Source organism: Vipera berus, assembly GCF_964194415.1.
Source record: "Vipera berus genome assembly, chromosome: 6".
Lineage (NCBI taxonomy): Eukaryota > Metazoa > Chordata > Lepidosauria > Squamata > Viperidae > Vipera > Vipera berus.
In genome coordinates, this window is record NC_138208.1 from 87,793,682 (window position 1) to 87,806,860 (window position 13,179).

The 13,179-nt window shown below is 48.5% G+C and overlaps 1 protein-coding gene and 1 long non-coding RNA gene across 3 annotated transcripts in view; one reads left to right on the top strand and one right to left on the bottom strand.

Moving 5' to 3' along the window:
* LOC308670313 overlaps positions 1 to 13,179 on the top strand; it is a 605,733-nt gene that overhangs the window by 307,217 nt on the left and 285,337 nt on the right. The window lies entirely within an intron of this gene.
* Positions 1 to 13,179, bottom strand: part of LOC308670306 (podocalyxin-like) — a 48,922-nt gene that overhangs the window by 16,880 nt on the left and 18,863 nt on the right. The window lies entirely within an intron of this gene.

The window sequence follows — 13,179 nt, forward strand, 5'->3', positions numbered from 1 at the left end:
GGCGGTGAGCTCTAGTCCCGCCTTATGCATGAAAGCCAGCTGGGGGACTTTGGGCCAATCACCAAGAGATGTGAGTTTTAGTTCCGCCTTAGGCCTGAAAGCCAGCTGGGGGACTTTGGGCCAATCACCACGAGGCGGTGAGCTCTAGTCCCGCCTTATGCATGAAAGCCGACTGGGTGACTTTGGGCCAATCACCAGGAGATGTGAGTTCTAGTTCCCCGCCTTAGGCCTGAAAGCCAGCTGGGGGACTTTGGGCCAATCACCAGGAGACGGTGAGTTCTAATGCTGCCTTAGGCCTGAAAGACGACTGGGTGACTTTGGGCCAATCACCAGGAGATGTGAGTTCTAGTCCCACCTTAGGCCTGAAAGCCAGCTGGGTGACCTTGGGCCAGACATTCTCCTAACCTGCTTCACAGGGAAAGGTGTCAGATTATCTTCCTCACCTTGAGTCGTTTACAAAACATGAAAGTGGGATACAAAATGTTGGCAAACTTTTAAGATGCATGGATTACAGTGTTTGTGGTGGTGCCATGTTTTTATAGTGGGTGTCAGTTTGCTTATTGTGTGGTTTGGAGGGGTTTAAAGTGGCTGATGTTACAGCTGCAACATCAGCCACTTTAAACCCCTCCAAACCCCCTCCAAACCACACAATAAGCAAACTGACACCCACTATAAAAACATGGCACCACCACAAACACGAAGCCAAACAAAAGCAGCACAACTCACCAGCTCAGGTCTAAGGCTGGCAGCTGAGACCAGCCCATACACTCAAAACACACCTCCACCCAATCAGAACACACCCACCATTCAAAACACACTCTCACCCAATCAGAACACACTTAAACTCCCACCCAATCAGAGCACACCTCCACCCACAGAACACACCCCCTCTGGCAGTTTAAAAAAGAGTTTAAAAAAGAGGAACAAACAGCCACATGCTTCTCCCTGAAGAAGGAAGCAGAAGCCACCAGTCTGATGATGATGGATGGGATTCCGTCGAAACGTCGCCCCTACACCTTTAGTTCTACGCGGGGAAAAACCCGAATATATATATATATATATATATAATTAACATGGACAAAGGAGCAAAAGTGTAGTCTTCAACTTATAACCATAAACAGAATTTCCGTCGCTAAGTAAGGCAAGGCTGTTGAGCAGATTGTGCCCAATTCTATGATCACTGCAGCTGTTCTGGGCATCGCAAAGATGCTCGACTAAATTTCATTTTTCACGTGTGTCGTTGTGCCAAGTAAAAAAAAAAAAGACAATAAAGGTGATCTCATCTTCAACATATCCAACTTCCTCTTCCCCTCCTCCTCAGTTAATCCCCCCTCATTTCAAACAGGGCTAGCCCCCCCCACACTAAAAAGGGCTGGGGGTCTCAGAGATACACACACACCATATCTAACAGCCTCTTTGCCAAACTTTGAAGTTGTTGAGGCCCGCAATTCCTTTGCACCTTGGTGAGACAACTCAAATGTGGCAGGTGTTTTGTGTTGCTCACACCTGGGTTCTATCCTGTCGGAATTCTTCCCAGGAGCTGGAACTGGGGGGGGAGGGAAAGGGGGGGGAAGGAAGCACCCACCCCTTCTCCTCCTTGAGCAGGGTCCAAGTGGACCCTCCCATGGAGAGCGGAGCTGATGCAACAAGGAAACACCAAAAATGCCGGCCAACTTCTCACCCATTTTATAAGATAGGACAAACACACCAAATGTTTTCTGCTCCGTTCCGGCTTTTCCTTAGGAGCAGATTTCCGGCCAAGCCTGGAAAAAAATGTGCACAAGTGTTTTGAGGGGGGAGGAGAGAGAGGAGGAAGGAGGAGAGGGAGAGGGGGAGAGAGGAGAGGGAGAGAGGGGGAGGGAAGGAGAGGGAGAGAGAAAGAGAGGGAGGAGAGGGAGAGAGAGGATGGAGAGAGGGGGAGGGAGAGGAGAGGGAGAGAGGGAGAGGAGAGAGAAACAGAGAGAGGGAGGAGAGGGAGAGGAGAGGGGGAGGGAGGGAGAGGGAGAAAGAGAGAGGGGAGAGGAGAGGGAGAGAGGGAGAGAGGAGAGGGAGGGAGAGGGGGACAGAGGAGAGGGAGGGAGAGGAGAGGGAGGGAGAGGGAGTGAGGGAGGAACAGAGAGAGAGAGAGGGAGAGGGGGGAGAGAGGAGAGGGAAAGGGAGAGAGGAGAGGGAGGGAGGGAGGGAGGGAGGGAGAGGGAGGAAGAGAGAGAGAGAGGAGAGGGAAAGGGAGGGAGAGAGAGAGGAGAGGGGGAGAGAGAGGGAGAGGGAGGGAGAAAGAGAGAGGGGGGGAAAGGCAGCTTGTGCAGCACAGGAAACCAGACAGAAACGGCAGGACATTAAAAAAGAAACACAGATCAGAGTCCAAATTCCCAGCAGGTCCTGATGCTCCCATTCTGCATGGATGGAACCACAAGGTTCAAAGAAGATGGCTTCCCCTCCTCTGGGCAAATACACACACACACACACACACACACACACACACACACACACACACACACACACAGAGTATATCTCATTTTGAGAACCTGCGGGGTGCCTGGGAAGCAAATCCGCACCTTTGCTTCACATTGCATCGTTGATCTGAATCGAACGTCACCCCTGCAGGAAAAAACCCCAACCAACGTCCCAAATTGCAAGAACTAAAAACAGCTTGGTGGAAAAAAAGAAGACGGGGGGGGGGGGGAGGGAGAGGGACACTGTCTCTCTTCCTTGGTTTTCAATACAGGTAATCCTTGAACTGGGAGCAGAATCTCCGGGGCTAAGGCGGATGTTAAGCAAACCACTGTCCTTAACATGAATCATGTTATCGTTAAGCAATCCCGTTTCCTCCAATTGGGTTTGTTCGTGAGAAGCTGGCTGGAGAATTATGTTTTCCTATCCTATCCCCCCTTCTCCTATCCTATCCTATCCTATCCTATCCTATCCTATCCTATCCTATCCTATCCTATCCTATCCCATCCTATCCTATCCATCTGGTCCTGGTGATTTGAACTCGTCTAGGCTGGACAGGTGTTCACTTACCATTTTCTTGCCTATCTTAACTTGTCTTTCTATTCTGTTTTTTATGGCACTATTTTTGATAGGCTGGTCTGTTTTTTCCCTTTGTGTAAAGACAGATGCAAAAAATGAGTTAAATAGTTCGGCTTTCTCCCTGTTGCTTGTCACCTTCTTGCCACTTTCACTCACTAATGAACCAATCATTTCCTTCACTTTTTTTTAACATGTTGAAAGAAGCTTTTTTTGTTTTGTTATTTTTGACTTTGGTCGCAAGCCTTAGTTCATTTTGAGCCTTAGCTTTCTTTCCTCACTTCGTCTTTGCAGGCTGGGGCTATTTGCTGATATTCTGACTTAGCCTCCTTTCCCCTACCCTACCCTACCCTCCCTTCCCTCCATTATTCTATCCTCCCTTCCCTTCCCTTATATGCTATCATCCCTTCCCCTCTGTTATCTTATCCCAGGGGTAGGCAACCTTGGCTCTTTTATGACTGGTGGACTTCAACTCCCAGAATTCCTGAGGCAGCCATGCTGAGGGGAAAGGGAGAGGTTTCCATGCTTAGCCATGCTGGCTCAGGAATTCTGGGAGTTGAAGTCCAGGAGTCATAAAAGAGCCAAGATGGCCTACTGCTGGCCTAGGCCGCTTTATGACTCGTGGACACCAACTCCCAGAATTCCTGAGCCAGCCACGCTGAGGGGAAAGGGAGAGGTTTCCATGCTTAGCCATGCTGGCTCAGGAATTCTGGGAGTTGAAGTCCACCAGTCATAAAAGAGCCAGGGTTGCCTACTGCTGGCCTAGGCCGCTTTATGACTCGTGGACTCCAACTCCCAGAATTCCTGAGCCAGCCACGCTGAGGGGAAAGGGAGAGGTTCCCATGCTTAGCCATGCTGGCTCAGGAATTGTGGGAGTTGAAATCCACCAGTCATAAAAGAGCCAAGGTTGCCTACTCCTGGCCTAGGGCTAGGCCGCTTTATGACTCGTGGACTCCAACTCCCAGAATTCCTGAGCCAGCCACGCTGAGGGGAAAGGGAGAGGTTCCCATGCTTAGCCATGCTGACTCAGGAATTCTGGGAGTTGAAGTCCACCAGTCATAAAAGAGCCAGGGTTGCCTACTCCTGGCCTAGGCCTAGGCCGCTTTATGACTCGTGGACTTCAACTCCCAGAATTCCTGAGCCAACCATGCTGAGGGGAAAGGGAGAGGTTTCCATGCTTAGCCATGCTGGCTCAGGAATTCTGGGAGTTGAAGTCCACCAGTCATAAAAGAGCCAAGTTTGCCTACCCCTGTCCTATCCTATCCTCTCCTCCCCTTCTTCTCTGTTATCCCATGCTATCCACCCTCTCAGTTATCCTATCTTCTCTTCCCCTCCGTTATCCTCTCCTCTCCTTGGGACGCCTTCTGATCTCCGAGAAGAAACGGAGTTTGGATCCCCTCCTCAAACCCATCAAGTCCTCCCCTGACCGCCTTTCACCCGGCCTTTATTGTATTTTGTTCTCTTCAGAACCAAATGGTCAACATCGGCAGGCAAAGGAACAATAAAGCCACAACCTCTTATACAATCACACGGCAGTCCATTGTCACAAAAGCCACAAAGGGCCGCCAAGGCCTTTAAATAGCTTTGAATGGGAGGCGGGGGCGATACGGGACGCCGGGGCCCCTTTCCGAAGCTTGCAACCCGTAAGAGAACGAGGCGGCCACCTCCTGCCAAACCTCACATTGACCCAAAAGAGGCCAGGAAATCCTACCCTAAATGTCTTCTGGCCGCGGCGGGTGGGCCAAAAGGAGGAACCCACCCCCCCAAAAAAAATGTCAGCTGAGATGTTTCCACAATCTGAAGAGCAGGTCAACCGGGACAGCCACCGTTTCTCTTCGCCTCTCGCAGAAAGAGCGACAACGCTGGAGACGGCACAAGCCTTCCCTCCAACGGAATACAGGGAGTCCTCGGCTTACGACCGCCACTCAGCCCCAAATTGACGTCGCTAAGCAAGATGGGGGGGTGTGAAGTGAACTTTGCCCCACTTTACGGCCTTTCTTGCCACCGTTGCTAAGCGAATCACCGTGGCTGCTAGTCGTTGAATGAATCTGGCTTCCCCCATGGACTCTGCTTGTCAGAAGGTCCGCAAAAAGGGGATCATGTGACCCCTGGGACACGGCGACCATCATAAGTATGAGTCGGTGGCCAAGCCTCTGAATTTTGATCAGGGTGACCCCGGGGGGGATGCTGCAACGGTCGTAAGAGTGAAAAACGGTCCCGAGTGTTGTTTTTTTCATTGCCATTGTGGTTTTGAACGGTCACGAAATGAACTGCTGTAAGTCGAGGATTACTTGCAATTTATATCAAGAGACTGGCTTTGGTAGCTTTGTCCTACAAGACCCAATCACAATATGGACTAGAAGCAGGCGGAGGAAGGAAGAAAAGCTTCTTAGGACTTATTCTTGGGAATTAGGTTTTGGAAGAACCAAAGACTTCAACCCTTATTATTGGGAAAATGCTTATTAGACATATAAGACTGTGGGGCCCTTGGTGCTGCCTGAGCTGGGTGGCTTTCTTGCAGACGTTTCATGGCCCAACTAGGTAACATCATCAGTGCTGGAAGGGAGGAGGAGGAGGAGGAGGAGGAGGAGGAGGAGGAGGAGGAGGAGGAGGAGGAGGAGGAGGAGAAGAAGAAGAAGAAGAAGAAGAAGAAGAAGAAGAAGAAGAAGAAGAAGAAGAAGAAGAAGAAGAAGAAGAAGAAGAAGAAGAACAACAACAACAACAACAACAACAACAACTGTGGGGCCCTTGGTGCTCCCTGAGCTGGGTGGCTTCCTTGCAGACGTTTCATGGCCCAACTAGGTAACATCATCAGTGCTGGAAGGGAGCGGAGTTTTGCCTCATTTTTATATCCCAGTGACGTTTCTTGCCAGTGTTGGTGGGTCCTCGATTAGGCTGTTGTTTACTGTTAGCTTGTTTTGTCTGAGTTAGGGTTTCCTTGATCGGACAGCCAGTTTGGATTACTGCTTAAGTCTAGAAAGCAGGAGACGGTGAGTTCAAGTCCTACCTTAGCCATGAAAGCCAGCTGGGTGACTTTGGACTAATCGCTCTCTCAGCCCAATCCACCTCACAGGGTTGTTGTTGTTGTGGGTAAAATAGGAGGAGGAAGGTGTGTTGGATATGTTCTCCACCTTGAGGTATTTGTCAAAATAATAAAAGTGGGATACAAATGAAGACATGGCTGCTGCTTAACTGTTGGCCTTGCATTAATCTAATGCTAATAAAACATCTGCAAGAAAATGACCAGGTTCAGAGACCCCACAGTCTTCCTCTTCCTCCACCTCCTCATGAACCCCACTCCCTTCTAGCACTGATGATGTTACTTAGTTGGGTCATGAAATGTCTGCAAGGAAACAACCAAACTCAGAGCGCACCAAGGACCCCACAGTTCTTCTCCTTCTTTTTCTCCTTCTCCCCCTTCATTCTTCTCCTCCTTCTCCTCTCCACAAACCCCACTCTTTCCAGCAATGATGATGTTGCCTAGTTGGGTCATGAAACGTCTGCAAGGAAACAACCAAGCTCAGAGAGCACCAAGGACCCCACAGTCCTTCCTTCCTTCCTTCCTTCCTTCCTTCCTTCCTTCCTTCTCCTTCTAGCACTGATGATGTTACCTAGTTGGGTCATGAAACATCTGCAACGAAACAACCCAGCTCAGAGTGCTCCAAGGACCCCACAGTTCTTCTCCTTCTTTTTCTCCTTCTCCCCCTTCATTCTTCTCCTCCTTCTCCTCTCCACAAACCCCACTCTTTCCAGCAATGATGATGTTGCCTAGTTGGGTCATGAAACGTCTGCAAGGAAACAACCCAGATCAGAGAGCACCCAGGACCCCCCCAGTTCAACTCTGAGGGCTACCAATTGTCTCTTCTATGCGTAAGACCTGGGACTTCTTGCAAAGTCATTGCAAAGCCAATTTCCTGTCTGGTCCTTGAGCTGCTGAGAGATCAGACAGACGACCATCTGGCTCTGAAAACAAAAGTTTTTTTTAAAAAAAAAGAACAAGAAAGAGAAATGGCCTGCTCATTTGGCAGATTGGGGACAGCCCTTTGAAGCCCTTATCTCCTCCTTTGCAGAGAGAACCAGGCACAAAATGAAAAGGGCTCTTCTGGTGACTCAGCCATTTATTCCCCATTATCAGCTCTTGCCCAGAGAATAGGAGACGGAGAAGCTTTTGTGTACTAATGAGCATATTGCCTCCTCGGATTGTTTCACTTTTCAGGTGTGTTTGCTTGGGGGAAAAAAAAACAACAAAACAAAACAGCAAGATCACAATCTCCTCACTTGAAAAGACAGGCTGTTTTCCCAGCAAATTTGGCCGATGGGTGTGCGTTCGGGCTAGGCTCAAAGAAGGGGTGCAAATTTTATTTATGCTAGGCCCGGGGTAGGTAGCCTTGGCTCTTTTATGACTCGTGGACTTCAACTCCCAGAATTCCTGAGCCAGCCATGCTGAGGGGAAAGGGAGAGGTTTCCAAGCTGAGCCATGCTGGCTGAGGAATTCTGGGAGTTGAAGTCCCCGAGTCATGAAGGGGCCATAGTTTCCCCATGCTGGCTCAGGAATTCTGGGATTTGAAGTCCACGAGTCATAAAAGAGCCAAGGTTGCCTACTCCTGGCCTAGGACGCTTTATGACTCATGGACGTCAACTCCCAGAATTCCTGAGCCAGCCATGCTGAGGGGAAAGGGAGAGGTTTCCATGCTGAGCCATGCTGGCTTAGGATTTCTGGGAGTTGAAGTCCATGAGTCAATAAAAGAGCCAAGGTTGCCTGCCCCTGGTCTAGGCCAACCTTGGCAGCTCTATGATTTGTGGACTTGCAACTCCCAGAATTCCTGAGCCAGCATGGCAACGTCTCCTTTTCCCCTCAGCATGGCTGGCACAGGAATTCTGGGAGTTGAAGTCCACAAGTCATGAAGGGGCTATAGTTCCCCCATGCTGGCTCAGGAATTCTGGGAGTTGCCTACCCCCATGCTAGGCAAAGCACAGTTGCTAACAGGTTAAAGAAATAAACAATGTTGTAAGGACAACATTGATTTGGCTTCAGGATTCATTCTTCTCAGAGGATAGCTGCTCTACAGGCGTGTCAAAAAGAAAAAAAAACAGTATCAGCTGGGAGGTTGGTGGGAAGAGCCGCTATGGTTAAGGGACCAGTCCAGAAACCAGGAGACGGTGGGTTCTAGTCCTGCCTTAGGTATGAAAGCTGACTGGGTGACTTTGGGCCAATCACCAGGAGACGGTGAGTTCTTGTCCTGCCTTAGACATTAAAGTTAGCTGGGTGACTTTGGGCCAATCGCCAGGAGACGGTGAGTTCTAGTCCTGCCTTAGACATGAAAGTTAGCTGGGTGACTTTGGGCCAATCGCCAGGAGACGGTGAGTTCTAGTCCTGCCTTAGACATGAAAGTTAGCTGGGTGACTTTGGGCCAATCGCCAGGAGACGGTGAGTTCTAGTCCTGCCTTAGACATGAAAGTTAGCTGGGTGACTTTGGGCCAATCGCCAGGAGACGGTGAGTTCTAGTCCCGCCTTAGGCATGAAAGCCGACTGGTTGGCTTTGGGCCAATCACGGGAGACGGTGAGTTCTAGTCCCACTTTAGGCATGAAAGTCGACTGGGTGACTTTGGGCCAATCATCAGGAGACAGTGAGTTCTAGTCCTGCCTGAGACATGAAAGTTAGCTGGGTGACTTTGAGCCAATCGCCAGGAGATGGTGAATTCTAGTCCCCCCCACTTAGGTGTGACAGCCAGCTGGGTAATTTTGGGACATTCATTCTCTCTCTGCCCAAACCACCTCACAGGGTTTTTTTCTGGGGAAAACAGGAGGAGAAAAGAGTATTACATAGGTTTCGCCGGCAGGTTTCATTATTTTATGAAAATAATAAAGCTAAGCTAAAATAAAATCAATATAAGGAAATGAAATAAGAAAATGAAATAAAACAGTAAAGAGAAGAAAAATAAAAGAATAAAGTAAAAGAATGAAATAAAAGAAAGCAAGTAAAATGATAAAAGAAAAAAAATAATAAGGTAAAAAATGAAATAAAAGAAAATAGAATAAAGAAAAGAAAAAAATGAGAGCAAAAAATTAAAAAATGAAAAATGAAAAATATAATAGTGTAAAAAATGCAATAAAAGAAAACAAAATAGAATAAAATAAAAAATAAATAAAAAATAATAATAAAATAAAATAAATAAAATAATAAAAATAAAAATAAATACAGAAACAAAATAAGTAGTTACCCAAGATGGACAGCTGGACCTGTGGGCTCCCAAATGGTTGCTTGGGCTTTGCAACCAGCCACCTGCCTCTTAATAAAAAAGGAATTGAAAAAAGTCCAGCGGGCACGAAGGAGTCTGTTTCCTTAACACATCATGGCCTCCCTTCCCACCAGCTGCATCCATGTGTTTTCCCATTAACAATAGGAAGGGGTTTGATTGGGCGGATCAAGGCAGCATCTTGACTTTTCACCTCCTCTCTCCATGAGGCAGACTAATAATAATAATAATAATAATAATAATAATAATAATAATAATAATAATAATAATAATAACAACAACAACAACAACAACAACAACAACAACAACAACTTGGAAGGGACCTTGGAGGTCATCTAGTCCAACCCCCTGCTCAGGCAGGAAACCCTATACCATTTCAGACAAATGGCTGGCCAGTCTCTTAAAAGCCTCCAGTGTTGGAGCATTCACCACCTCTGGAGGCAGGTTGTTCCACTGGTTAATTGTTCTAACTGTCAGGAAGTTTCTCCTTAGTTCTAGGTTGCTTCTCTCCTTGACTAGTTTCCATCCGTTGCTTCTTGTCCTGCTTTCAGGTGCTTTGGAGAATAGCTTGGCTCCCTCTTCTTTGGGGCAGCCCCTGAGATATTGGAAGACTGCTATCATGTCACCCCTCACCCTTCTCTTCATTAGACTACACATACTCAATTCCAGCAACCTTTCCCTATATGTTTTAGCCTCCAGTCCCCCAATCATCTTGGTTGCTCTTCTCTGTACTCTTTCTAGAGTCTCGACATCTTTTTTACATCATGGTGACCAAAACTGGATGCAGTATTCCAGGTGTGGCCTTACCAAGGCATTTTAAAGTGGTATTAGTACTTCACGTGATCTTGATTCTATCCCTCTGTTAATGCAGCCTAGCACTGTGTTGGCTTTTTTGGCAGCTGCAGCACACTGCTGGCTCATATTTAAGTGATTGTCCACTAGGACTCCGAGATCCCTCTCAGTTACTACTATTGAGGAAGGTACCACCTATACTATACCTGTGCATTTGATTTTTCCTGCCTAAATGTAGAACCTTACTTTTTTCACCATTGAATTTCATTTTGTTAGATAGTGTCCAGTGTTCGAGTCTGTCCAGATCCTCCTGTATCTTAAGCCTATCTTCTGGAGTGTTGGCTATTCCTGCCAGCTTGGTGTCGTCTGCAAATTTGACGAGTTCCCCATCTATCCCCTCATCCAAATTGTTGACTCAGCCTGGGGAAAAAGGATGAACTCATTCAAGGAGTTCCCTCCCACGGATTTTACCTCTAGAACATAGAATAACAGAGCTGGAAGGGACCTTGGAGGTCATCTAGTCCAACCCCTTGCTCAGGCTGGAGACCCTGTACAATCTGAGCCAAGTGCCTGTCCAGCCTCTTCTTGAAAGCCTCCAGTGATGGAGCATTCACAACTTGTTCCACTGATTTAATTGTTCTCACTGTCAGGAAACTTCTCCTTAGTTCTAGGCTGCTTCTCGCTCCTTGGTTAATTTCCATCCATTGTTTCTCGTCTTGCCTTCTGGTGCTTTGGAAAATAGTTTTGACCCACCCCCCTCATCTTTGTAGGAGCCCCTCAGATATTGGAAGACTGCTATCATGCCCCCCCCAGTCCTTCTCTTCATTAAAGTAGACGTACCCAATTCCTGCAACCGTTCTTCATATGCTTTAGCCTCCAGCCCCCCAATCAGCTTTGTTTCTCTTGTCTGCATTCTTCCCAAGTCTCAACATCTTTTCTGTATTCCGCTCAGCAGAACTGCATGCAGTGGTCCAAGTGTAGCCTGACTCAGACTTTGTAAAGCATCAGCTCTGCTCAGCCAAAGGAAGAATCTGTTTAATGCATTTAATTGCTTATGCATCTTTATCCTAGGGCAGGGGGTGTCAAACTGGGCCTGGTTGCAACATGCGGAGGCCGTGCCATTCCAGCTCCGGCAATGCAAAAAAAAAAAAAAAGAAAGAAAGAAAAAAGAAAAAAAAAGTTGCAATCCGTCACGACACGTCACATGACGTGGCAAGTTTGACACCCGTGTCCTAGAGTGACGGAAAAATGCTCTCCAGCTTGGCCTGGGTCCGCTTATCAACGCATACAGCTTGCCCAGAGAAGCCAACAACGGTTTGAATAATTCAGAGAGGAAGGGCTGAACGTAGCCCAAAGCAGTCCTTGATGGTGTTCTGTCCCAGCCTACGTGAGTCCTTGTTCTGCTCACAAGGAGAAACCCCTCTTCCAAGGAACCACAAGAAAAAAATCAACCCTTTTTATTCTCACAGACCCGAGTCAATGTCCAAGGCAAACAAACACGGTCCACAGAAACTCGATCCTCAACACGAATAGTGGCCTTCGGCAACCAGCACTTCCCACACCTTCCCTTTTCTAATGCAGCCCAGGCATGGCTTCCTAATGCCTTCTCCTTTGCCTTTGGAGCCACCCCATTGCATTCCTCTGTCCTGCTCGCTTCTCTTTCCGGCGCTTTCGTGCATCCTGGATGTTTCCCAGTGCGCTTCATCACTGTTCAACTCAGTCTCCCAGCACAGCTGCGTCTCAGCCTGAGCGCGAGTAGAGGGGCCGGGCTCCTCATCCGACTGTGAGTCTTGGAGCTCCTCAAAGCCTTCCTCTGACTCTGATGTCACTCCAGGCCCCTCCTCTTCCTCATCTGATTCCTCAGACTCAGCTGCCGGATCCACGGGCTGGCGAGGGATCACAACAGATGTGTGCAGATCTATCATCAATCATCAGTCCTGTATAACGCTCGGGTTAGAGGCTTTTTAGCAAAATGTACTTTACGGCGGGCACACATGCACTTCTCCTTTCTTCTATTGCTCACCGCAATGCTCAAAGGCGAAGGTGGTCATCGTAGCCTGGTGGTTAAGTGGGCAGGACAACTGAATCCACTTGCCCTCCCCGAAGGGGATTGGCTGACCGGTTTTCCACTCGAGAACACGACCACTATGCACCTGCTTGACCACTGCTCACGCCAGTGTGGATGTGCAGACACGCCTGCTGGCCTTTTCCGCAGCCTGGTTGCAAACCCTTCGTGGTCCACTAAGTGGGCTGTGGCCCATGGGTTGGGGAGCCCCGCTTTTTAAGTGACAGCTGTCTCACCAGACTGCAGAAATGGGATTGGTCTCTCCGGGCTAGCTTTTGTGGATTTGGGGAAAGGAAGGGATTGTTTTTGACCATCACCCCACTCTCTTACCCTCGTTCGGCCGTTACGTTCTCAAGGAGCTGGGAGGCCCCCCCCAAGGCCATTTGCATTGTCTGCAGGGGTACGGAAGGGTGGGCTCTGTGGGACAACCCTCCCCCAATTCTCTGGCCTCAGAACGATTGTCTCTACTGAGACTCCTGGCTCTCTGGAAGACTCTAGGGACACTGCCTTCCTCTCTGACGGCCACCTCCTGTGTTGGATCCTGCCGCCGTGCCCATTTCCTGGCACGGCCTGGCCTGGCTTTCAAGGTCCCAGAACTCCCCTGGGGCCAGCCGTCTCTTCCCCAAATGCCTCTGCGTGGAGATCAGCTCCTTCCTTCCCTGCACTGCCCTCTTCCTCCATCGTGGAGCCCCTTCCCAGGACTGTCGAGACAACATGAGGGATCCGGCAGGGCCATCGAAACAAACATCTTTCCTCTTAAGAGCAGAATTAACATAGCTGGAAGGGACCATGGAGGTCTTCTAGTCCAACCTCCTGGCAATTCCCTCCTTTCTTCCTAGCCTTCTCAAGATTACAGGGATAAAGAATATTCTACATCTTTAGCTACATATCTCTTCACTCACTGGTGCTAAGTGAAGGATTTCTGCCTTGTAATAGGACAGCTGACGCAACCTTTCTTTCTTTCTTTCTTTTTCTATCTTTCTTTCTTTCTATGATTAAGGGCACTAGATGTGTCTAGTCAAATGAAGAGAGAATAG